General features: G+C 39.6%; 1 long non-coding RNA gene across 1 annotated transcript in view; it reads left to right on the forward strand.

The window, feature by feature from the left end:
• Window positions 1-19,803, forward strand: part of LOC103144558 (uncharacterized) — a 67,488-nt gene extending 47,685 nt beyond the window's left edge. Inside the window, exon 5 of the long non-coding RNA XR_001663312.1 lies at window positions 19,551-19,803. This is a non-coding gene — a long non-coding RNA (uncharacterized LOC103144558). The remainder of the gene's footprint in view (window positions 1-19,550) is intronic.
• Window positions 19,804-20,492: the final 689 nt, after the last annotated feature.

Below are 20,492 nucleotides of genomic sequence, written 5' to 3' on the forward strand. Positions count from 1 at the left end.
AAAATGAAGTTGAAAATGTTGGCAGCCTTTTTGGAAACAGGGCCAAGAGGAGGATTTACATTCTTTAGGAAATATGCACAAGGACTACAGTTTTAGTAAAGCTAGCCACACTTACTGAGCTAATTTCGAATAAAAGAAGCTATCCTGAAACATTTTGTTTGTTTTTAAATATTAGTAAAACTACACATGGCTTCATCGGCTTCTTAAGATGGCAGAAATGGAAGGTAGAAACTTTACAAAACAGCTGAATCTAAATCGAATTTAACGTGCAACTTAAAGGAGTGTGTGCACAAACGTTGTGATATTTACGGTCAAATAAGATCAACCAAACCAGAGGAGCATCGTCATGTTTGCTGAATTTGTTGTCCATTCAAAGGGAATTGAAGATTCTTCAGTTTTCTTCCTTTTATTTTCATTTCTTTGACATAACTAGAGTAGGAACATTTTCTCATGAAAGCACTTAGCATATCGTGTCATGTAAAGCTGAAATTCCTTGATAAGGTTCTGAGTCAATAAGAGTCACGTCTCGCTTAACAACTTTTCAGCTAATAAACTGCACAATGCTGCTACTGTTTCACTTCTGCCAGCTGCTGCCTGCTTTACATCGGACAATGCATTTTCATTGCGCTTTGAATTTATAATATGTATGGCAGAAGGAAGAGAGACGTGACTCTGTGTGTGTGTGTGAGTGAGTGCTCTCCAAGTCCAACATTTACATGAAAGATAATGACGGAGCTTGACAGCAGCAGGTCTTAGAAAACCATGCAAAGCAAGAGGAGGGAGAGCCGAGAGATCAAAACACATGCTCCGCATCTGGACTTATTTCTGACTAATCTAAACACATTACTTATTATTGTAATTGCCTTTGTCTTAGAATGTAATTAGACATCATAAGAGGCCCATATGTTGCATCTCAGCAGCACAAATGATGCAGGGCGTGTGTGCCAGCTCGCCTAGCTGGAAGTCTAATTAGACCCATGTGGGAACTAATAACGCACGAACGCGTTAGAGACACGCCAGCCAGTGCGTGTGGCATCCTGTCACCGAGAGGAGAAACGGAGGGCGGGGAACTCGCTGAAGCCCAGTTACCTCTGTTTGACTGAGAAAAGCACTTTGTGCTAACGCAGTTCTCTGCAAAGTCACAGCAAGATTGTTTAATTCTTTAGCTTTCCGTGTACGTCGTTTGGAAGAAGGAAGCTTCTGCAACTGGGCTTAGGTCTGAGAAGATGGTCAAATCTTTCCAAGTTACAAGCAAACCTAATGTTTACCTAATTATACTGATAATTACTTGTCGACTGGCTAAAAAGCAATGCTGCTGAATTGTCACTGTTCATATTTCTGCTTTATGCAAGCAATAGAAAACAGTTTGGTGATTTCCGATCTCCCTTCTTAGACCCAAGTCATTATCGCTTATTCCTGAGTGACACAACAGAAAGTTAGACGTTAGAGACACAATCAACAGCAGTTCACACCGAAGCGATGCAAGATTAGCTGTTGTGGATGTGGAAGAGGTTGGCAGGGATCTTTGTGACCAGTTGGGGTTGAGTGTTGGATGTATGGAAAGCGAAAAAAGAAAGGGACAGAATTTGTATGATTTGAATCGCTTGGCAGGAAATCAGCCAGGAATTTCAAAAGAAATATTAGACTTTTGTTTGGAATGAGGCCTTAATGACATCGTTTACAGCAAATGACCAGTAGACCAATCATGCCTTGCTGTCCATAACATAAATCCTCTGCAATAGAAAGAATGATTTGATGATTGGATCTAGCATAATTGGTTGAGAAGAATCATTGTCCTTTGTCAATTTTCATATAGTTAAATAAATGAAATAAATAGCAGGAAAACATATTTGTAATGCTGTCCTAGCTCGGTTTAAGTGAGTGTTGTTGGTTTAAGTCAAACTTTGCTTTGAACTTCTCCACAAACTTCTCCCCCTGATCTGTCCTGCTGTGTTGCTCGGTTTCCATGCTGCAGTTTGCTCTCTAATGTTCTCTGAAACCTCTACATCAGATTTGTTCTGAGATTAAATTACCTACAGGTGGACTCTGCCCTAATTAAGTGATTTTTCAAGTCGGTGTTTATTTTTGCGTATGCTTCATTTTCCCTGTAATTCGCAATTACACTCTGCTTTGTGTTGGTCTATCACGAAAAATCATAAAAACAAAGGGAAAAATAGACAGAAGTTTCTGGTTGCAACATGAGTTGATTTGTTAGGCTTTTTCTACTCAGTTCATTTGTAATCACCTCATTGGCATACGGCCCACTTTACTGTTGTGCACCAATTTGATGTTGTGTGATAGTAAAACAAGCATCTAGAAATGTAATAAAGTAACAATTTGCAAAGTTGAGAGCCTTTCATGCTTGCAAAATAATCAAAGGTCAACGTGAATTAACAAAAATACATAGATACTGATAAAAGGTTGGTGTAGTAGCACTTAAAAAAATCTTTAGAAGTCCTTAACCCTTTCATGCATAGCGGCCACTGCAGTGGACAGCTATCTAAAGGCCTTTTTTGTGTGTTTCTTGTGGATTTTTATGTTATAAATGCACACCACTGCAGTGGACACTAATGGGTCAAACAATATACTGCCAACTACTGGCCATCCACTGCAAGTGCAAGAAAATGTTTGCTAAAACCAATATGGCTGACAGACAAAAATATATATATACATATATATCGTGGCATAAAGTAACTCTTGAATAACAATACCACTGATGTATTTTCCAAAAAACATTTTGTATTTGTAGAAAATTACAATTGATCACCAGAAAAAAATTTTTACAACTGTTTTTTTCCCCACCTTTTATTTTTATTTTTTTTACACCTTATGAAATTCAAAACACTTTGGGGAAAAAATCCCAACAAAGGATCATAATCTATGCATGAAAAAGTAAAAAAAAAAAACAACAACTAAAAAGTAGAAAAAAGTTTTTTTTGGAAGCAAAACTAAATTATGGGATAACTGATTTTTATCAACTTCCTATTGCTTAATTTTTTTTCTTTTTATTTCAAATTTGTTGTATGAATAGTGAGTTTTGCATTGTGTGTCTTTGTCTGTGTTTTGACAAGCCCGTCCGTAAAGCTGCAGCATGTCGTTTGCATGCCGCTGTGCTTATCTGTGACACAGAACGCTGGACAGGCTGCTGCCAGGGAAAAGCAGAGATGAAGCATCGGCACACACCGGTGTTAAGAGAATAGGAGAAACCAGAAAGCTTTATTAGTGCGAGATAACGAGACACTCCTCTTTTTAGTAAACAGAAACCAAATGTTAGAGCAAATATGACTCAGCAATTACATTACATTGCATGAGGTAAAGATCGATGAGCGAATAAACGGCACAATAAATAAAGATGCTGATGTTAGGCTAGCGAGCAGGTTAAGATGACCAACGAAGCCACATAGACGCCAATCAAAGGAAGTCTTTGTAGTATGAGCACAGCACTCAGCTGACAGTGCATCCAAGTCTTTAAATGATGCCTGCTGTGATGTGAATCATCCGCCTGCTAGTGAAACTCGACACGGTGATGCTTTTATCTTGGCTTTTTCACCACAGATTTGGGGAGGAAAAAGCAGACTTATTTACCAGAAGTACGACACGCAAACGTGACAGTGCTGCTCGTAAATCGTTAGCAAAGTTTGAACAGAGAGTCTGTCCGTGTGACAAAAGCACAGCGAGCAGAGCTGCTCCTGAAAAAAATAATGGAGAGACGATAAAAACAAATATATTTGGCACTGGAAATCAGAAAAGACAGTAAATTCATGTTTATATAGTTCAGTCTAAGCAGAGTGAAACACAGTTGAGCTTTGACAGGAACAACACAAGTAGTAATCAGCACAGAGACTCGATGTAGGTAAAAGTTGGACCCAGAATGTCGACATTTTTGTAAAAAGGAGGGAAAATTATACAAGATTTTGAAAATGTACCAAAGAGTCTAAAAGAAACGGGGCATGTGTTTTAATTTCAACCCCCGTTTAGTCGGATACCTCTAAAGGAAATCCAGTTAAACCTTCAGAAGTCATCTAACGAGACCATAGAGACTACCTGTACTGCAAGGAATAAAGACGGCTTTGTTTGATTTTGCTGGAGAACAACAGAGAAAAATCTGCGTCATAAAGCATAGCAGAAAGCACAGCAGTCAAACCGACAGGCAGGGCAAGGAGAGCAGTAAAAGAGTCTGCTCTTTTACTGCAAAGATCAGAGAAGCACCCAAAAGGCCCATTATAACTTTGGAGCAGCTGAAGAGATCCACAGCTCAGGTGGGCAAATCCAAATCTGGTCTGTATGGACGACTTGTAACAACGATGGTTCAAAGAAAGCCAGAAAAAGTCAGTTCCAAGCCAGATACATCAAAAGATGAGCCTAAAGCTGAAGTTTTATGTGCAAGGTGTTGTGCTGAACTAAACACCATTACCAAAGCCTCATGCCATGGGGAATACTTTTCTTTAACAGGAAAAGGGAAGGAGGTCAGAGCTGATGAGTTGACAGGATGGGACTCTGGTCGTTTACCCTCCAGAACAACCATAACCCTAAACACACAGCCACAAAATAGGTCACATCAAAGCATAGTCTGTTACACTTTTTCTAGTCAATCTAATAGAAAAGCTGCGGTAAGACTTGGAAACTGATGCTCACAGACTCTCTTCAACTGATCGGACTGAGTTTGAGCTGCTTTTGCAACGAACGGGTCAAAAAACGAAGCCGGTAGAAAGATGTGCAAAACCGGTAGAGAGAAAGTCAAGCAAGGTAAGGATAATAATTTGAAAGTGACCGTGTAGGATGAGAGAAACGCTTCTCCAAGCATGCTCCAAAACCGGCTGCAGTCGTCTTTATTAATAGCACATCTGCCTCTCTGTTGCTTATCTGTGGAGCGACACCCCGCTGTGGTCCTACGTTTCCTTCATGTGCAGGATTACAGCTATCAGTGACACAATGAGCTCCGTCCAGTTTCCTTTTGCTCATTTCGACTGTGCTGCCATGCAAACAACAGACGATACTTGATATGTGGGAAAGTCACACGGGCCTTATTTGTGTTTTTAGCTGTAATCCTGCAGGCTGTGGAAGCAGGACGTTTCCTCGCCAAGATCCCTTTAAAACTCCGGAAAATAAACTGTCATTACTCTAAACTGGGTTTTGCCCAATGCCCATAATAGTAAGCGCGCAAGGCCCAAATCCGTGAAACTGCATAAAAAATGAAAAGAAAAAGACATGGCTTCGGCTGGGCCTACGACGCTGCAATCATGTTATTAATGGGAGAAAGCAGATTGTTTGGATATCATATCCCCATGATAATTAAATCCAAATGTTTTGAGACGAAAGCTTATCCAGTACATGACTGCTGGCCGTAACGCGGATGAATCGACTCGGTGTGCGTAAATAAACACGGATAAACGGGGTTTGTGCTCGACTGGAGGCAAATCTTAAGCTTGTTTTTGTGTAAACCCATAGAGACGAGTTATCGTTTCGTCATGACGTCGCAACGTGAAGGGAAAGTGAATTAACCACTGACAACCGACGTCCAAATCTCTGACCTCAGTATACAGAACCTCCAACTTCTGCCAAAAACGAGACACAGCAACAGCTTTCTAGAACACATCTCGACTCGCCACTTCGAGCGTGAAGAAAACACTCAAACGCAGCTCTCGTGTTTTGCAGGGCTTTAAAACTTTTAACGCAAGCCTCGGAGTTCCACTCACCGACACACGCAGCTCAAGACAGCTGCGTTCCATAAACAGTAATTGGAATCACTTGCTGCAATTCGCCTCACTGCTGTCGGCTCCATCTACACTTTAGATCCATGATTACGCGAAGATTTCATGTCCAATTTCCTGCACGATAATTACCCATATGGGGGAACACTGAGTGTCCTCGCGCTCGCGTTGGCTTCCAACTACTGGAAAAAGGATGCAAAGCACATGCAGCCTGCTGCCACCACGCTGGTTTGCATAATGCAGATCTGACAGCCGGTTCCTTCCTGCTCCAATCATCACTGTCAGTGGCAATAACTGCACGTCTCGCAAATTGCTGATAATGACCTACTGGGAGCTTGGAGGCTTTCTATGCAAAGTGTGGGTATGCTTCAGGTACTTGGATCTCTCCCCACCTAAAAAACAACAAACATGCATATTAGGTTATATTAGGGAATTTGAATTGCCCTTAGATGTGTGTATGCATGGTTATTTGTCTTGTGTTTCTAAGATTTTAATTCTGTGAAGCAACGCTTCAAACACTTTGCTTCTTGTGTGGCCATGATTGGAATCTGCCTGAAGATCCGATGTCCATCTGATGCCTGCAAATATAAACACAATGGGAATGTCCAGCCATTAAGCCATTCCTGAAGGTAACAGGTTCCTTGCCTCAGACATTAACTTGTTTTTGGTACAAATCAACCCTAGACCCGTTGTTCAGGCGCTGGCTGAAATGTGGTCTAGAGCGTCCTCATTCGCATCAAGACCAGTCATAGTTTGAAAGGCCACTTGGAAATGAGGAAGCCAATATTCTATAAGCATCACTACAAAGTCCAACTACAGTTTGAAAATGTACGCAGAGACAAAGAAATGTTAGAGAGGAAAACTGGGGGGGTTTACAGTCTGCCCAGTTTCCCAACCCAACTTGGACGTATTGGAGTTGCAACGATATTTTGTGTAGGAGTTTTTCAAATGGACAATGACCCCAAGTAATTAACCCAGTTACGCAATGACAAATTAGTGGTCAGTCTTTAGTAGAGGCCATTACAAAGCAACAATCATAAAACTTCGTCAACGCTGGCTGTTATTGGGTGCCATCATTCACAGTGAAACCAGTCGTATGTTGAAACGCCCCTCAGAGACGAAGAAGTCATTATTCCAAACCCGACATCACAAAGGAAAAGCTGGGAAAGCTTTCCGGCCTGAGAATACCAACCCTACATGGCAGTATGGGAGTTGCAGCAATATTCTGTGCTGGAGTTTTGCTGCAAGAAGGCCTCCAAATACAAATATTTGGTCATTTTCTTTGAATTACCGGGGCAAAACTACAAACTAGGTGAGAGACACAAAAACATGTTTATATTGATAATGCCTCTTCCCAATTAAAAAAAAAAAAAATCCAACATGAAACGGTCGTCTTCATCAGAACTGCTGGCAACAATAAAAATAACGGATTTTGGAGTGAAAAGATTTGAGGCTGGTTAAATTAATGATTATAGTGTCATTTGCAGATGTAGACTACACAAACAAAACTCATAATCAAATGCTGCACATTTCCCACCGTTGCATGTTTTGTACATTATTACTCCTTACAGCTCTGTTTGCACTCTGGACTCCTGTAAGCCCTACTGTGTCTTAGATAAGCTTAGAGGCTCTTCAGAATGACATTTAACTCATCGCCCACATCCAATATGAACAAAGGGCTACAACTTCAGTGAAACATTGTCTGAGTTTTTTTCCCTTTTCCCTCCCTTTGAATGAGCCAAGTTGCACTTAAATTAACTGCATGGTCATTTGTCATTTAAACGTTTACTATTTGGGTTGGCTGGAAAACAGATAGTTTATCACTCTCAACTGCTGTCATAATAGTTTTAGTCATAACTATTATGTTAAAAGTCACAGCAAAATCAGTGGTTTAATAAAAAGAAAGGTTTATTTTTTGTTTTCGACAAGGTTTGGTTAGAATCTCAGAACCGACCAAAGTGGAACATTCACAGCGAATTCAACATGTCGTAAGAAATCTACCAGTACACTTTGGATGACATGCCCATTCTGAAGCAGAGTGGCGGCGGCATCATGCTGTGAGATTTGTTTCATGCTACGGCAAGACAACTAGATCTGAATGTGATGGAAAATCTGGGGGAAGATTTGAAATTAGCTGTTTGTTGGTGTTTTCTGTCCAATCCGACTGAGATGCAGCCATTTTGCAAAGAAGAACGGACAAAGTTTTAGACAGATGCGCAAAACTGGCAGAGATTTACCTCAAAAGTATCTGAGAGTGTAAATACAGCAGAAGGTCACTAAAGTAATTGTCTCAGGAGGTTTTTTAAATCATCCAGAGAGCAGAAATGTGGTCATGGTTCTCCTAAAGCCATGTTGTTAAAATGTCTAAGAAAATGTTCCGTCTTCAGGTTCCGTCACCGACCGACCAAATGAGAGCCAAATATGGGTGACGATGAAACCGGCGCAACTTCCAAACGGGCTGGTGAAGGGAAAGCGGAGAATGGTTTATTACTTTTACACCCCCCACTTTTCAGTCACTTTTTTTTTTGTTTTGACTGTAATATCTTGACCCGTTTGCATTAGCGTATTACCTAACAGGCTATTCTATTTCACATCCCTCGTTTTGCTGTTCTCCCACTTACTTGTACAGATTTATGATTTCCTGTCGAACCTCTTGTGTTAGCCTCAATCTGAAGGATATCTCACTTAAATAAAATCTTCCTACGGAGGAAAAAAAAAAAAAAAGACATGGCAGTAATGATCCATGGTGGTCTTGTTGTTTCTGTTGTCGATTAGCAGAGCCAGACTACAGATTACCTATCTTTTCATTCTGAACTACATCACTGCTTGGAAGAAACACTAAAGTGAGTTGGAAATTGAAAGCATCTGCGTATTTTTTATTTTTTTATTTTTCATCCCCCCTTTTTGTATTATTCATTATGCCTTCGGCCTGGCATACCAACAGCAGCATTATCCTATTACAGGTTTGCGTTGCGTTTCATTGACGTGCTGTAAACAAACGTTATGACGAGCTGTCAAACGCAACAAGGACCTGACGGCGGTGGCCCATAATAGGCGAACGCAGAGCGAGCCAGCGGGCGCAGCCTGCTCTCTACCTGCATGAAGAAAGCATCAAAGTATTGCTTAGTGAAACCAGATCGCAGCGAGTAGCACGAGTTAGCCCGGTTTTGATTGAATCAACTTGCTGAAGTTGAATATCAATTTTTGTATTTTTTTTTTCCTAATTTTTCTGATCAGGACCTGGGATTGTATAGCTCAGGGTAACGTCACCGCATACTTTGCAGTGAGTCATGGATTTGGAGGCAAGAGGTCTGCAGAAAAAAGAAAAAAAAAAGGGGGGGGGTGTATTGAGTGACCTTATGATGTTGCAATTCAATGTTACATGTCACTTTTTTCTAAAAATAACACCCAGTTCAGACTGAAATAGCAGCTCTATTTCTGTTCGGTGTTTCTGTTGGACGCCGGCGGTCCAGCGTCTCCGGGGGGAGCGCGAGCTAGCAAGTCGGACAGGGAGGAAGGGAGAGAATGTGTTGTTTTGTTTTTCATTCTTTTCCCCGTGTAGGGAAAAAAAAATGGGGGGGAATAAAAAAAGACAGACACAGAGGGCAGTGAAGGGAGGGACAGCTGGGATCTCTCCAGTCATCCCAGCAAACCATCGTGCTCCCAGTCTGCCAGAGCATTCTTCGGCGGGGGGAAGCTGGTCATTTGATTTGGGTCTGTGGTCCGAGAAATCTTTTTTTTTCTTTCTGCAGCATTTCGTCTGAGATGCAGTGAGCTTTAATAACCGGATGTGGTTCTGGTGAGCTCTCGCTGGCCTGAAGCAAGCCGGTCGAGTTTTAAAGTAAATCTTGGTTCACGGGGGAATGTTGAGCACATAATGTTGAATTTTCTTTATTTTTCTGTTTCTTTTATGCGTCATATTTACAGTTGATGAGCTGTAAATGATCACACTGTTGGTTTTTCTCCCAGACTCGCCCTTGGTTTTCAATAGAAAATCCTGACTTGAACATACAAGAAGTGTTACTTTGACACTAAAATATGAATATTTTACTTTTATTATTAAAATATCTTTTTTTTTCTTTTAAAGTTTACTTGAATACATCTGGATCTTTAGTGTTGGAGTTGAGGCTACTTCTGGTGTTTTTGTGACGAGGAAGTCATAAAAATAGGTCAAATAAGAGGTATTTATTGAAATAAATTCAAAAAAGCTTTTTTCTTTTATTTTGATGTTTCACCTATTATAAACTGTAAACATGATATGTGGCTTTTTTTGTATTATTGAAGAATTTTACGTTAAAATTGCTTTGCTGGAAAATCATTGCCAGACATCAGGAATATTTTGAGGCAAACTTGTCATGTTGTAGTTTGTCAACATGACAGACGGATATGATAAAAACAAAACAGTTTATTTAATAATGACGGAGGATAAATTACAGGACAATCGCTGACAGAGCAAAGGAAAAAAAAAAACAGAAGCAGAAGAACCCAGCAATGAAGAATTAAAAACCAGAAGCCTAAATACTGAGGCGAGGGTGGAAAACGGCAAAGAACCAATCAGAGAGGAGGAGAGGAACTGAACGGATCTAAGAGAAATAACCCGAGCGCACGAAGAGAGCAACACAAGAATAAACTAAGACATTAAACTCAACGAACCAATATGGCTGCACTTTAACAACAATAATGAACTCGGAGAAACAAACTGAATATGGCAAGACCAATTGAACATAAATGAGGAATAACAACAACAACAACAAAAACATACCGAAACACCCCAGGATAAGAACAGCTTCGTTTTTAAGATCTGTGATCAGTAAAATATTTCCGCCGAGGTTTGATGAGTGATTAGCTGGCAGCCCTTAAATCCCAAAAGAGCCATTTTTGGACGTCTGCCCTTAAGAGTGAAACTCAACAAGGAGAAAGCTCGTGAACCTGGGAACAAAGCTGGTCTATTGTTTTATGTTTGTTTTATGGTTAAATCAAAGAGCCAGAAATTAATTTCAAACTTGAGCCTGTGGAATAAAGAAAAAAAAAACTTTTCTTTTTTTAGGAGTTGTTAAACATGTTGTATATTAAAAAAAACAACAAAAAAACACATGGCTAGCAATGTAATAAAAATAAAAAAAACAGGGAACAACAACAAAAGCTTGCACCACTATTTAAACCTTCAGAGACATTTTATGTAGAGATTATAATAAAACTCCTAAAACTAGAAATGCTCTAGTTGATATTTTAATAAGTTAATCTGAGTTTCTGTGGTGGGCACAGGTTGCACGTCCTTGAGTTAGAACTTATATTGAGATTTTGACAACTATCTGGATCCAAGACGGTGCCGATGCCCCAAAAGCACTTAAAAACATTTTCTAAACTTCAAACCAAACCGGAAAAAAGCTTTCCTAAATCAACCTGCGTTTTATGGAGAATTAAGTCTTCTTTTTGCCTTTCAACTGGGGATCTCTCCAGAACTACAAAGAAAACTAAAATATTTTTTGTATTGAGTGCTGTTACACACAAAGATAATTTCACTCCCACCATCGTCGGCGCTGATGGTGGTGCAATTTCCAGCGCTCATCAGCGCAATTTTTAGCTGATCTGTTTCACATTTACCCCTGCTTCTTGTTTCAGGAGCCAAAATAAATTTGCTCTTTAGGAGAATATGGCAGACCGTGCCTCTGTCGCTTTATTTTCACTGCGCAGATTCATCTAACATAACCACCAAATTGCTTAAACTGCTGTTCCACTTTATCTTCTTTGTCTTTCCTTTGGCTGTGCAGAACTGCTACATGTGTCGCGCAGCTGGACTTCTGTTTAGCTCTAATGTTAATCAGCTGCTTGTGTCCAAACATGCCAGAAATTGAATTTGTTTGCTCTGCGACCGCCATCAAGTCAGTATTCATATCGGCTCTGTTTCTGCAATCTTTTCACACATGAGTCCGGTTAACGTATACGTCACGCAAAAAAAAATAAAAAAATAAAAATGTGCAGTGCATTACAGTGTCTTGCTAACATTTTCATCTCCTTTGACGCTTTTCACAATTTGTCACACTACATCACTGTTTTGTTTTTGTTTTTTTTAATTCAGTCTGTTTAGTTAGTGTCTACTGGCTTTATATTTTAGCGCCCAACCCCCACTTTTTTATTTTTTATTTACTTTTTTTTTATTTACATTTAGTTATACATTATTGAGTGGGGACTTGAGTTTGAGGTGAAAAGAAGCATGATGCTGCCACCACCATGCTTCACTGTGGGGCTAATATGTTAGCAGCATAGTGTTAGCTTTTTTTTTTTTTTTTACAAAATGTACCTTTTTTTTGTGCAGACCAAAAAGTAAAGTGTTTACTTTTTTTTTCCACTCGTCGGTTGGAGAGAGAATTCTGGAATCCACAACTAACGGTTGCCATGCCAACAGATTCTCATCTCACCTTGTGTAATAATCTGTGAATGGTTGTTGCCCTCCTTGCTCGGCCTGTCGGTTTAGCCAGGTGACTGTTGTCGCTGTTTTCCCTCTTACAGAGGAGCAACATGGACTTCGAATTTGATCAGGATTGTTTGTGGCACTTAATGAGACAGTAAAAAATGAGAGTAAGATATATTTTAAAATATTTACTGCCGTTTTTACATTTCATTGCTGTAAGAGTCCACCAAAGGCAGCTCAAAAGTAAAATGTATAAATTGTTTGGTTACATTGTATATGAAGGGGTGTGCATTAGACTAATAAATGTGATATAACATGTTATGGACATGAAGGAGTCTTCATGAATGTTTATTACTGTTGTCATAATTACACTTTTCGCGCAAGGTTGACACTTAATTGACTTTTAATGCAACTTTTAGTACAACTTTCCATTAAAAGTGTAATTATTTACCAGATTGCAAAACATATAACTGCATGAAATCATTTTTTCAATTATTTTCACAGAATAGGAGGTTTTATGAAACCATCATTGGGGGGAAAAAATAACAATGCAAACCAAAAGGTCATATTTTGGGGTGTGCAAACTTTATCAAATAGTTCACTGTTATGACGAAGCATCAATTTTATTTTTAAGCGATGGATTAAGGAGTTTTTGTGCGACATTCCTTATAAATAAATTGGTAATAGTAGATGACTTCACTAGATTTTAGTTTGTGGTACGAGTAAAATCACCTTAACAGCTTTTTATTCATAGTAATTATTCAGATTCTGTCACGTTTATAATTATCCACTGTTGAAGATACTTTCAACATGGTATCCATCTCTTCTCGGAGCAGATGGAATGTTTTGGAAAATGATTAAAAATAAAACAAAATCCAGGGATTACTGTTACATCATCGGATTAGTTCTGCAGTGACCATTGATGGTTTATTTTTGTCTTCTCCTTGATTTGTTTCATTTTAATAATAGGATAAGCGCCTCATCCGAGGCTTAAGCTGCACTCAGGTCTTCCACCGTTATCCACTGCGTATGTATCATAAACAGTGTCAGCCCTCATAATCTCACTACATCTCCAACTAAATTATACCGCAGAACTCGCTCAAATTCTACATCAACATTTTTCCTATCAGATATCGCCCCAATAATAAAGCTTTCCGGCAAAAAAACAAAGCTGTTTTTTTTTTTCTAACCTAGAAAATCATGTACAGTGTAAAAAAAAAATTGCAAAGATAAGTGGAATCTGTGATTATTTAGTCTAGATTATGAGTAATACTGTTTTGCTATGAAACTCCATCACCTGGTTCAAATATGAGAGCTCGCCCGCTGCCAGTGCTCATTTAAAAGAGAACATTCGGATGCCAGTCGAATGAGGAACTTCGTGTTCAGATGGTCTGATGACAGGATAAGGCCGACCTGAAAACTCGGAGGGGTTCACGTCTGGGGTGCGCTCGTGCCAAGAAGCGATGCTGCCAGACGTGCAATCACCGCCACAGACATCGCACCGTGACGGGGGAGAAAACGTCGTACAGAAACGCCGGAGCTGGACCCCGAGCGGCTCGTCGGCGATGCTCCTTCCTGTTTGAGCGTGAGCTCATTCGGTGAGCACTCCAAATGGCAGCGGAGTGAGAGATTAAAGCGGCACGAAGCACCTACAGTGAGGCTACAGTAAAACAAAGGCTCATGATGTAATGTTTCTCAAAGGCAACAGGGCGAGGTCTAAACACATAAAAGTCCCAGAGCCGATTGGAAACAGATTGGACCTGACGTGTGTGATTGCAGCCTGTTGATTCAAGACATGACCTGTGTGTGTGTGTGTGTGTGTGTGTGTGCAAACGCAGCTGAGGCCAGATATTTACATACGGCGCAACAGAAGGCGAGCATTTATTCTCACTGCCCGACATAAAATCTGAGTAATCGATTACAGTTGGTTATCGTTGCCAAACTAATTTCCATTATTATAGAGAAAGAATCCTGGTACTTGTTTGTAGCTTTCATTGAAGTAAGGCCTACATTTCTATAGTATTTGGCAGACTTGGCTTTAAACTGTGTAACTTGGGTTAAACTTTCTGAATATTCGTTCACGTGTTTTTCACAATAATCTTCTGGGATTTTGGCCCACTGCTCATGGCATGACTCTGTAACTCAGTCAAGTTCCAAGGCAATCTTAATGCAAACTGGTTTAAGAACTTTGTTGTTCTTAAACCAGTTTGCAGCTAATTTGTTGGTTCCTTTAGGCTCATTCTGCGTGATGTCTTGAGATGTTGCTTCAATATTTCCACATGATGTTCCATGTTGCCTTTGCCTTACAATGCAATTTGACTCAATTCTCATGCGTCTTCACTGCTTGGTCTTGGCTTTCTCCCATTTAAGTGGATTTCTCCTGTGTAATTTCAACCGGACCAGTCGGCGAACAGAAGAAGTCGTGAACTATGACATCGATTTTCTGCGTAGTTTTAGAATTGTAGTGTAAACGTAGTTAAGCAATGTCCTTGGAGGAAGTGACCAAAGTTGTTCGGTCCATGTTGGCCACGCTTAAAATTAATGAGTTAATATAAACAGCCATGTTGATTGGCTCTGCACCTCTCTATTAGCAGTGGAGGATGGTTGTTTACTGTGCAGGCTTCAGGCTTCATAGCCTCTAACTGATGCATTGCATAAGTTAACGATTGGGTAAAGTTTAAAATTTCAACAAAGTCCACGCCTCCAGGAAGGAAGCAATCGTTTCTCAGTAGAGTCCAGACCCTCTGTGTGGAGCAAAGGGGCTGCTTTTTTACCAGGCTATCATTCCCAGTCGTAGCCTGGGACAAATGGGACAAACGTTTCAATTTAAGTCCCCAATCAAAGCAAATCGAACAAACTAATAGATGTGAAAACATCCTGTAACTCCTCCGCTTGAGGAAGTTAGACCAGCATGTTTCAGGTTTTGCCTTTGGATAATACATCCACGATGTGTCTCAAATATACTCAGAGTTTTCGAGTTAACCAATCAGAACTTTGTCATGAAGTAGGCGTTCTCAGATTGCTTAAAAGTAGAAACCTTTAGTGTATGTAAGCTTTTTAATCTGAAGAAAGTAATAAAAAAAACGACTCCTTATTGATCTAAAGAAGAAAAAAAATTTGTAGTACAACGTAAGTAAATATCTATTTGAACTCTGTGTGTGTGTGTGTGTGTGTGTAAGAGAAGAGATAACACTGGGGAGTTAAGTGGAAGGCCCAAAGTTTCTTTTTACCCTCCGTGAAATCCACAAACATCAGGCAGCCAGGGGAGTCTTATGAGATGGAGATGAGCCTGGAGGTGCAGCTGATGAACGCTCAGAAGCAGCCAAGCAACATAAAAAGAGAGATCTGCAGAGCCATTGAAGTGAATTTCGACCAGTTGTTTCTAATTAGGCGCGGCTCCTGGGATCAGCCCGGGAGATACGTTCCTCCTGAACGTCTCTGCTTCTATAAACAACCTTCTCCTGGTTCCTGAGCCGACTCCCCCCCCCCGACCTGGCCCTCCGAGGTTCCCCAATGCCAAGACGTCTACACGGGCTCGCTTCGTGACGCGGCTCAAACTTAAAAAGAATCGTTTCTGGCAAATCTGCTGACGACATTTCAGACAAAAATCCTCACATTTGAGCCGTTTTGCCTCGGCAGATCAGCTTTCATTTTGGCAGCTAAATTTGATTTAGGTTTTTACATCTAAAGGCCTATTTAGACAGCATTACCTCACCTGGCCAGCAATTTCTAATCCAATTTGGGGTTTATGCACGTCTACAGTGCATGTTCTTAGGCAAAATCTCTCTGTCCACTCTGTAATTTAAATTCCTCATCCGTCTTTTAGAAATTATGAGATGTTTTTTTTCTTTTTTTTCCTCATGAAAGAGAACTGTTCTTCCTTATCAGTGTGGAAATTTGGGTTTGGTTTGGAGCTGGTTTTATAAAACTGGTATTTTTATTTTAGTTTTTTTCATTTATACGTCAACAGAAATTCTTAAAATCTGTTTTGCTCTGATACTGAATTTTAAGTTGTGTTTTTAACTAGAGGAGTTCAGCCTCATCATACAGTCCAGTCACTGTTTTTAGCATAGAAGCTGTTAAAGCCGACATACATAAACACTGCTTATTTTGTGTAATTAGTTAAAATTATGAGAATTACAGCAGTATTCAGTCAGCCAGGTAAATTTTTTCTTTTTCTTATTCTTGGGCTCTTATTTGAGAATGACGTCAGAAAATGTTCTGAACGCTGACGTAGTTCTTTCTGAAAATTAAAGTGAAACGAGTCATTCCAAACAAAGCTCACACACGAACCCGCTTTGATCGAAATGTTGACCGGAGAGGAAAAAACATATCAAGAAATGACTAAAAATGACGAGGCGGTAAAATGATCTCACGCGCTTTAGGCTGAAACCAAAACCAGATGACGAGCGGAAAACTGAAAATGAATTGAAAAATAGCCAAAGTGCCTAGAAATATACCTGTGGACGAATACTGTAACAATTAGAAGACAATTATCTGAAGTCAATGATCCAGTGCTGAACAAAACACGGATCAAATAGGTCACAGTTTCCCAAAGGACATACTGAGTAACCTAAAGTGAAATGGCTCAATGTGTAATCGATGGATTAAAGCAATATTGATTATTTTTGTTTTGGTTTATCAGATTATTTCTGAAGCAAGTCACAATAGACTGCATAGCATGGTGAGTCAGGCATGCTTCCCTCACACTGCAGTTGGGCTTTATGATAAACATTAATGATCATAAGTACAATAAAAATTCCTCAGAATGTAATGTTTAACAGGAAATGTGCTAGAAACCGATGTTACCATCCAATGAAAATGTAGGGCAAGTCAAAGGCTGATTTTCGGACTATAAACCGCTACTTTATTCCTAGGCTTTGAACCATGTGGCTTGTAGCCCGGTGTGGATTTTTCTTCAACCACCAGGGGGCTCTTTAGCAGGAAGTGAATCATTGGAAGTCAAACTTGGAAATCATTTAGAACGAGCACATGCTAGCAGCAGGCAATATGGAGAAATTAATTCAAACTCATACCCCCCCTCATCATGGAAACAACAGGAAGAAGTTCATATGATGCAGCTTTTAAGTTGAGGAGTATCAGTCTGACAGTACAGGAGGGAAATAGAGCCGCTGCACGTAAACTCGGCGTGAACGAATCCATGATTCGGCATTGGAGACGGAGGGCTGCGTCCTTAATAGCAGATTTATTACGACGCAGCCCTCTGCTGGGTCCTTGTGGAGAACGGAGAGCGGCGGAGATACCAGCGGCTTACAGCCCAGTGCGGCTTATATATGTATGTTTCCAGTTTTTTTAAAAAACTTTGTAGATGCAGCTTATAGTGAGGTGTGCTCTATAGTCCGGAAAATACGGTAATTTGCTTCACATAGGAATGTTCTGTAAGAAGCTCAAAATAATGGGGAAACAAATCTATTTTGTAAAAAATGGGGACAACTTACTCTGCAAGCATGTTTATTTACTAGTTACTGCCTAGATGCATTTAAGACATTCTGATCTGCATTGCAGCCGTCGCTGTCACAGACCACAGGCTGCCACAGTCTTTGCTTGATAATCACTGAAAACTTCCACATAAATAATGGTGCAGTGAAAATGCAAATGTGTGATGTTTGCATGTTAAATTTGTTGTCTATAAACCAGCAGCAAAGTGGGAGGGAAAATGGAAGCATGGAGATTCATACAAAGGTGAAAAAAAGCAACAACTCCTAAAAACAAGATTTAAGCTAGTGGGACATTTTAGAGAAGATATTTTTACATGATGGCAGTATTTTCCTCACAAGCTCAAAGAGGTTCCTTCAGATTGCATAACCTGACCTGCTATTGAAACTGCGTTTTGTTGCTGAGTTTATACGACACTTGAGGGACATTTTACGGCTCACGACACTTCCACAGTCAAGAATTCAGGGAACTGTTTGTTAAATTTGAGGTGCTTATTTGTGCTACTTTTTAACGAGCAGCTAACTCATGCCAGTAGGCTGCTGGGTAAGCGGTGCCCTGAAAATAGGCGAGATAAGTGGGCTGGGAGAAACGGCTTATCCTAAAATTTGTACTTACTTGCCTGATCTGATGAAGCTTATGAATATTTTCTGGGAGCTGGGCAAAGAATTTTACAAATGTTGAAATTACAGATCCTAAAATTTTCTTTTTAAGGTCAGGAGGTCAAGCTTGTTTGATCTTTATGACGAGTCGGCTGTCAGGACATTTTGATGGGACACATATCTATGGTATTCTATTCTATTCTGAAATTTATTTTCATTCACAGATGAAACAAGAAGCTACGTGTTAGCTTAGCTCCAGTCGGAAAAGCTTTGCAAGTGTCCAGATTGAAAGCACACTGATGGTGTTTTACAGCAGGGAAGACACTGACTGCTCTTAAGTACTTCTCACAAACCCATTTGAAACAAAACAAAACTGTCAGTCCAGTTGTTTTAGAAAAATACCAGAATGACTTCTGAAAGAGGATCAGTTTCTTCAGTTAAACTTTACACCGGTTGTCACTTTTATTTCCACTGACAAATTTGAAAATAATCAACGGTTGAAACTGGAATGCTTCTTTTTTTCCCCCCACTTGCAATTCCTGTCTTCTGCAATCACTTATCACTTACATTCTCCCTCCAAAAATAGACTATTATCTGTCTTTATGCATTGGAAATCAAGTTTGCATTATCGCCCCGAATGTCAGCTCCGACTATCATCATCCTCTTGCCAAAAGCTTACAGTTATGAATCTTAGTGCTGCATGCCTTTGAAGCCAGCCTGAAAACACACACATACCTTTTAGTGAAATATCCTTAACCTTTCCTACTACACTTTGATCACCTCTGTAGGAGGAGGAGGAACGGCACAAAAACCATTACAAGAAATCAAAACCGGACGAGTCGGCTGGAGGACGGCGATAGATTCGCAATCATTTATGAGTGACATAGCACAATATTATTCCTCTGTTATTTATGCGCCCAGCTCTGTTTTTCCAGATTGCTTCACTTTCTGAAGTGTTCTGAGTTAAGAATAAAAAATAAATAAAAAGCAGCCAAATACTTCTGAGCGTGGAAATTCTTTTACAAATTAGCCGCAGTTTGCACCTGACGGTGGAGGGAAGAGATCAGAGAAAACGCGTTGCATAACTCACACTGACTCGCTGCTGACTGCTGGATGCAGAGGCAGGTTATCCGGATCCAGCGGAGGGGGTGTCCTCGCCCGGCCCGGCTGCTGCTACTGAGCCTCCACATGTGCTCTCACAAGTGTGTGTTTGTGTGTGTAAGACAACACGTTCTCTCCTCCCAGAGGTTCTGAAACGGCCTTTCCGGCTATTTATAATTTGTTTACAGACTCAGTTGTTACCTTCACTCGCTTATCTGTGGCTTGTACTGTACTGGAATAATGAGGTCTTTTTTTTCTCTTTTTTTTTAGTGAAAAGTAAAATGCAGTGATGGGTTCCAGTGGCTAAAATAGGTCTGTCACTCAGATTTGACCACTCCTTCCATTTTTCTTTCTGGTTTGATTGCCAACTGTTCCTGCTGCAACTTGGAAAAAGTAGAAAAATCTGTGATGCACTGAAGAAGAAAACCTGAGTTAATTTATTGCAAGCAATCAAATGAAGTTCATCCAAATAAAATAAGTTTAAGTTGTTATGCTAAGCAAACATAAAGTTTGACATACTTATTTCAATTTCATGTAACATGTCAACTCATTTCTTGTTTCTTTTTTAAAGTTGGAGCTCCATTCTGTTTTCTTTTTCAGTATAAATATTCGACTCTTGTTTTATTTTATTTTATTTTTTTAAGTTTTATTAAAGCACTGTTGTGTGTTGACCTCTTTGGTAATTATTAAAATAAAATAATTCATCATACACCATAATGTGTAACACCAACAATAACCATTCCGCATGGCTACTCGTATAAAAACTGATGGAAAAAGTGTTAAAAATCCTCAAATTCTCAGTCTGTTTTATGATATGCCAGGCCAGTTCATCTGAAAAATAAACTTATTTAACTTTTTTTTTTTTTTTTTTACCTTAATCACAAATAATAAATATTATGGATAATTTTATAACGACCGGAATAACTAATGTTATACTAGCAGCAGTAGAAATCGACTCTTTTGTATTTCTTTTGTGTAATGAAACTCTGTGACCTTTTAAATGTCAAAACTGTACAATTCACGTTCAGAACAGGAAAACATCAACTTCCACACAACATTCAAAAAATGTTTTGTGACTCAGAGAGCTGTTCTAATTTAAGAGGACATTTTGAAAAACAATACAGCAGAACCAAAAAGAGTTTGTGCGGATTAAACTACAAATATAAATCATCTTAAATAAACTGTAGAAAAATGATAACTGATTGTTATGTT

The sequence above is a fragment of the Poecilia formosa genome, unplaced genomic scaffold, assembly GCF_000485575.1.
Source record: "Poecilia formosa unplaced genomic scaffold, Poecilia_formosa-5.1.2 Scaffold4, whole genome shotgun sequence".
Classification (NCBI taxonomy): domain Eukaryota; kingdom Metazoa; phylum Chordata; class Actinopteri; order Cyprinodontiformes; family Poeciliidae; genus Poecilia; species Poecilia formosa.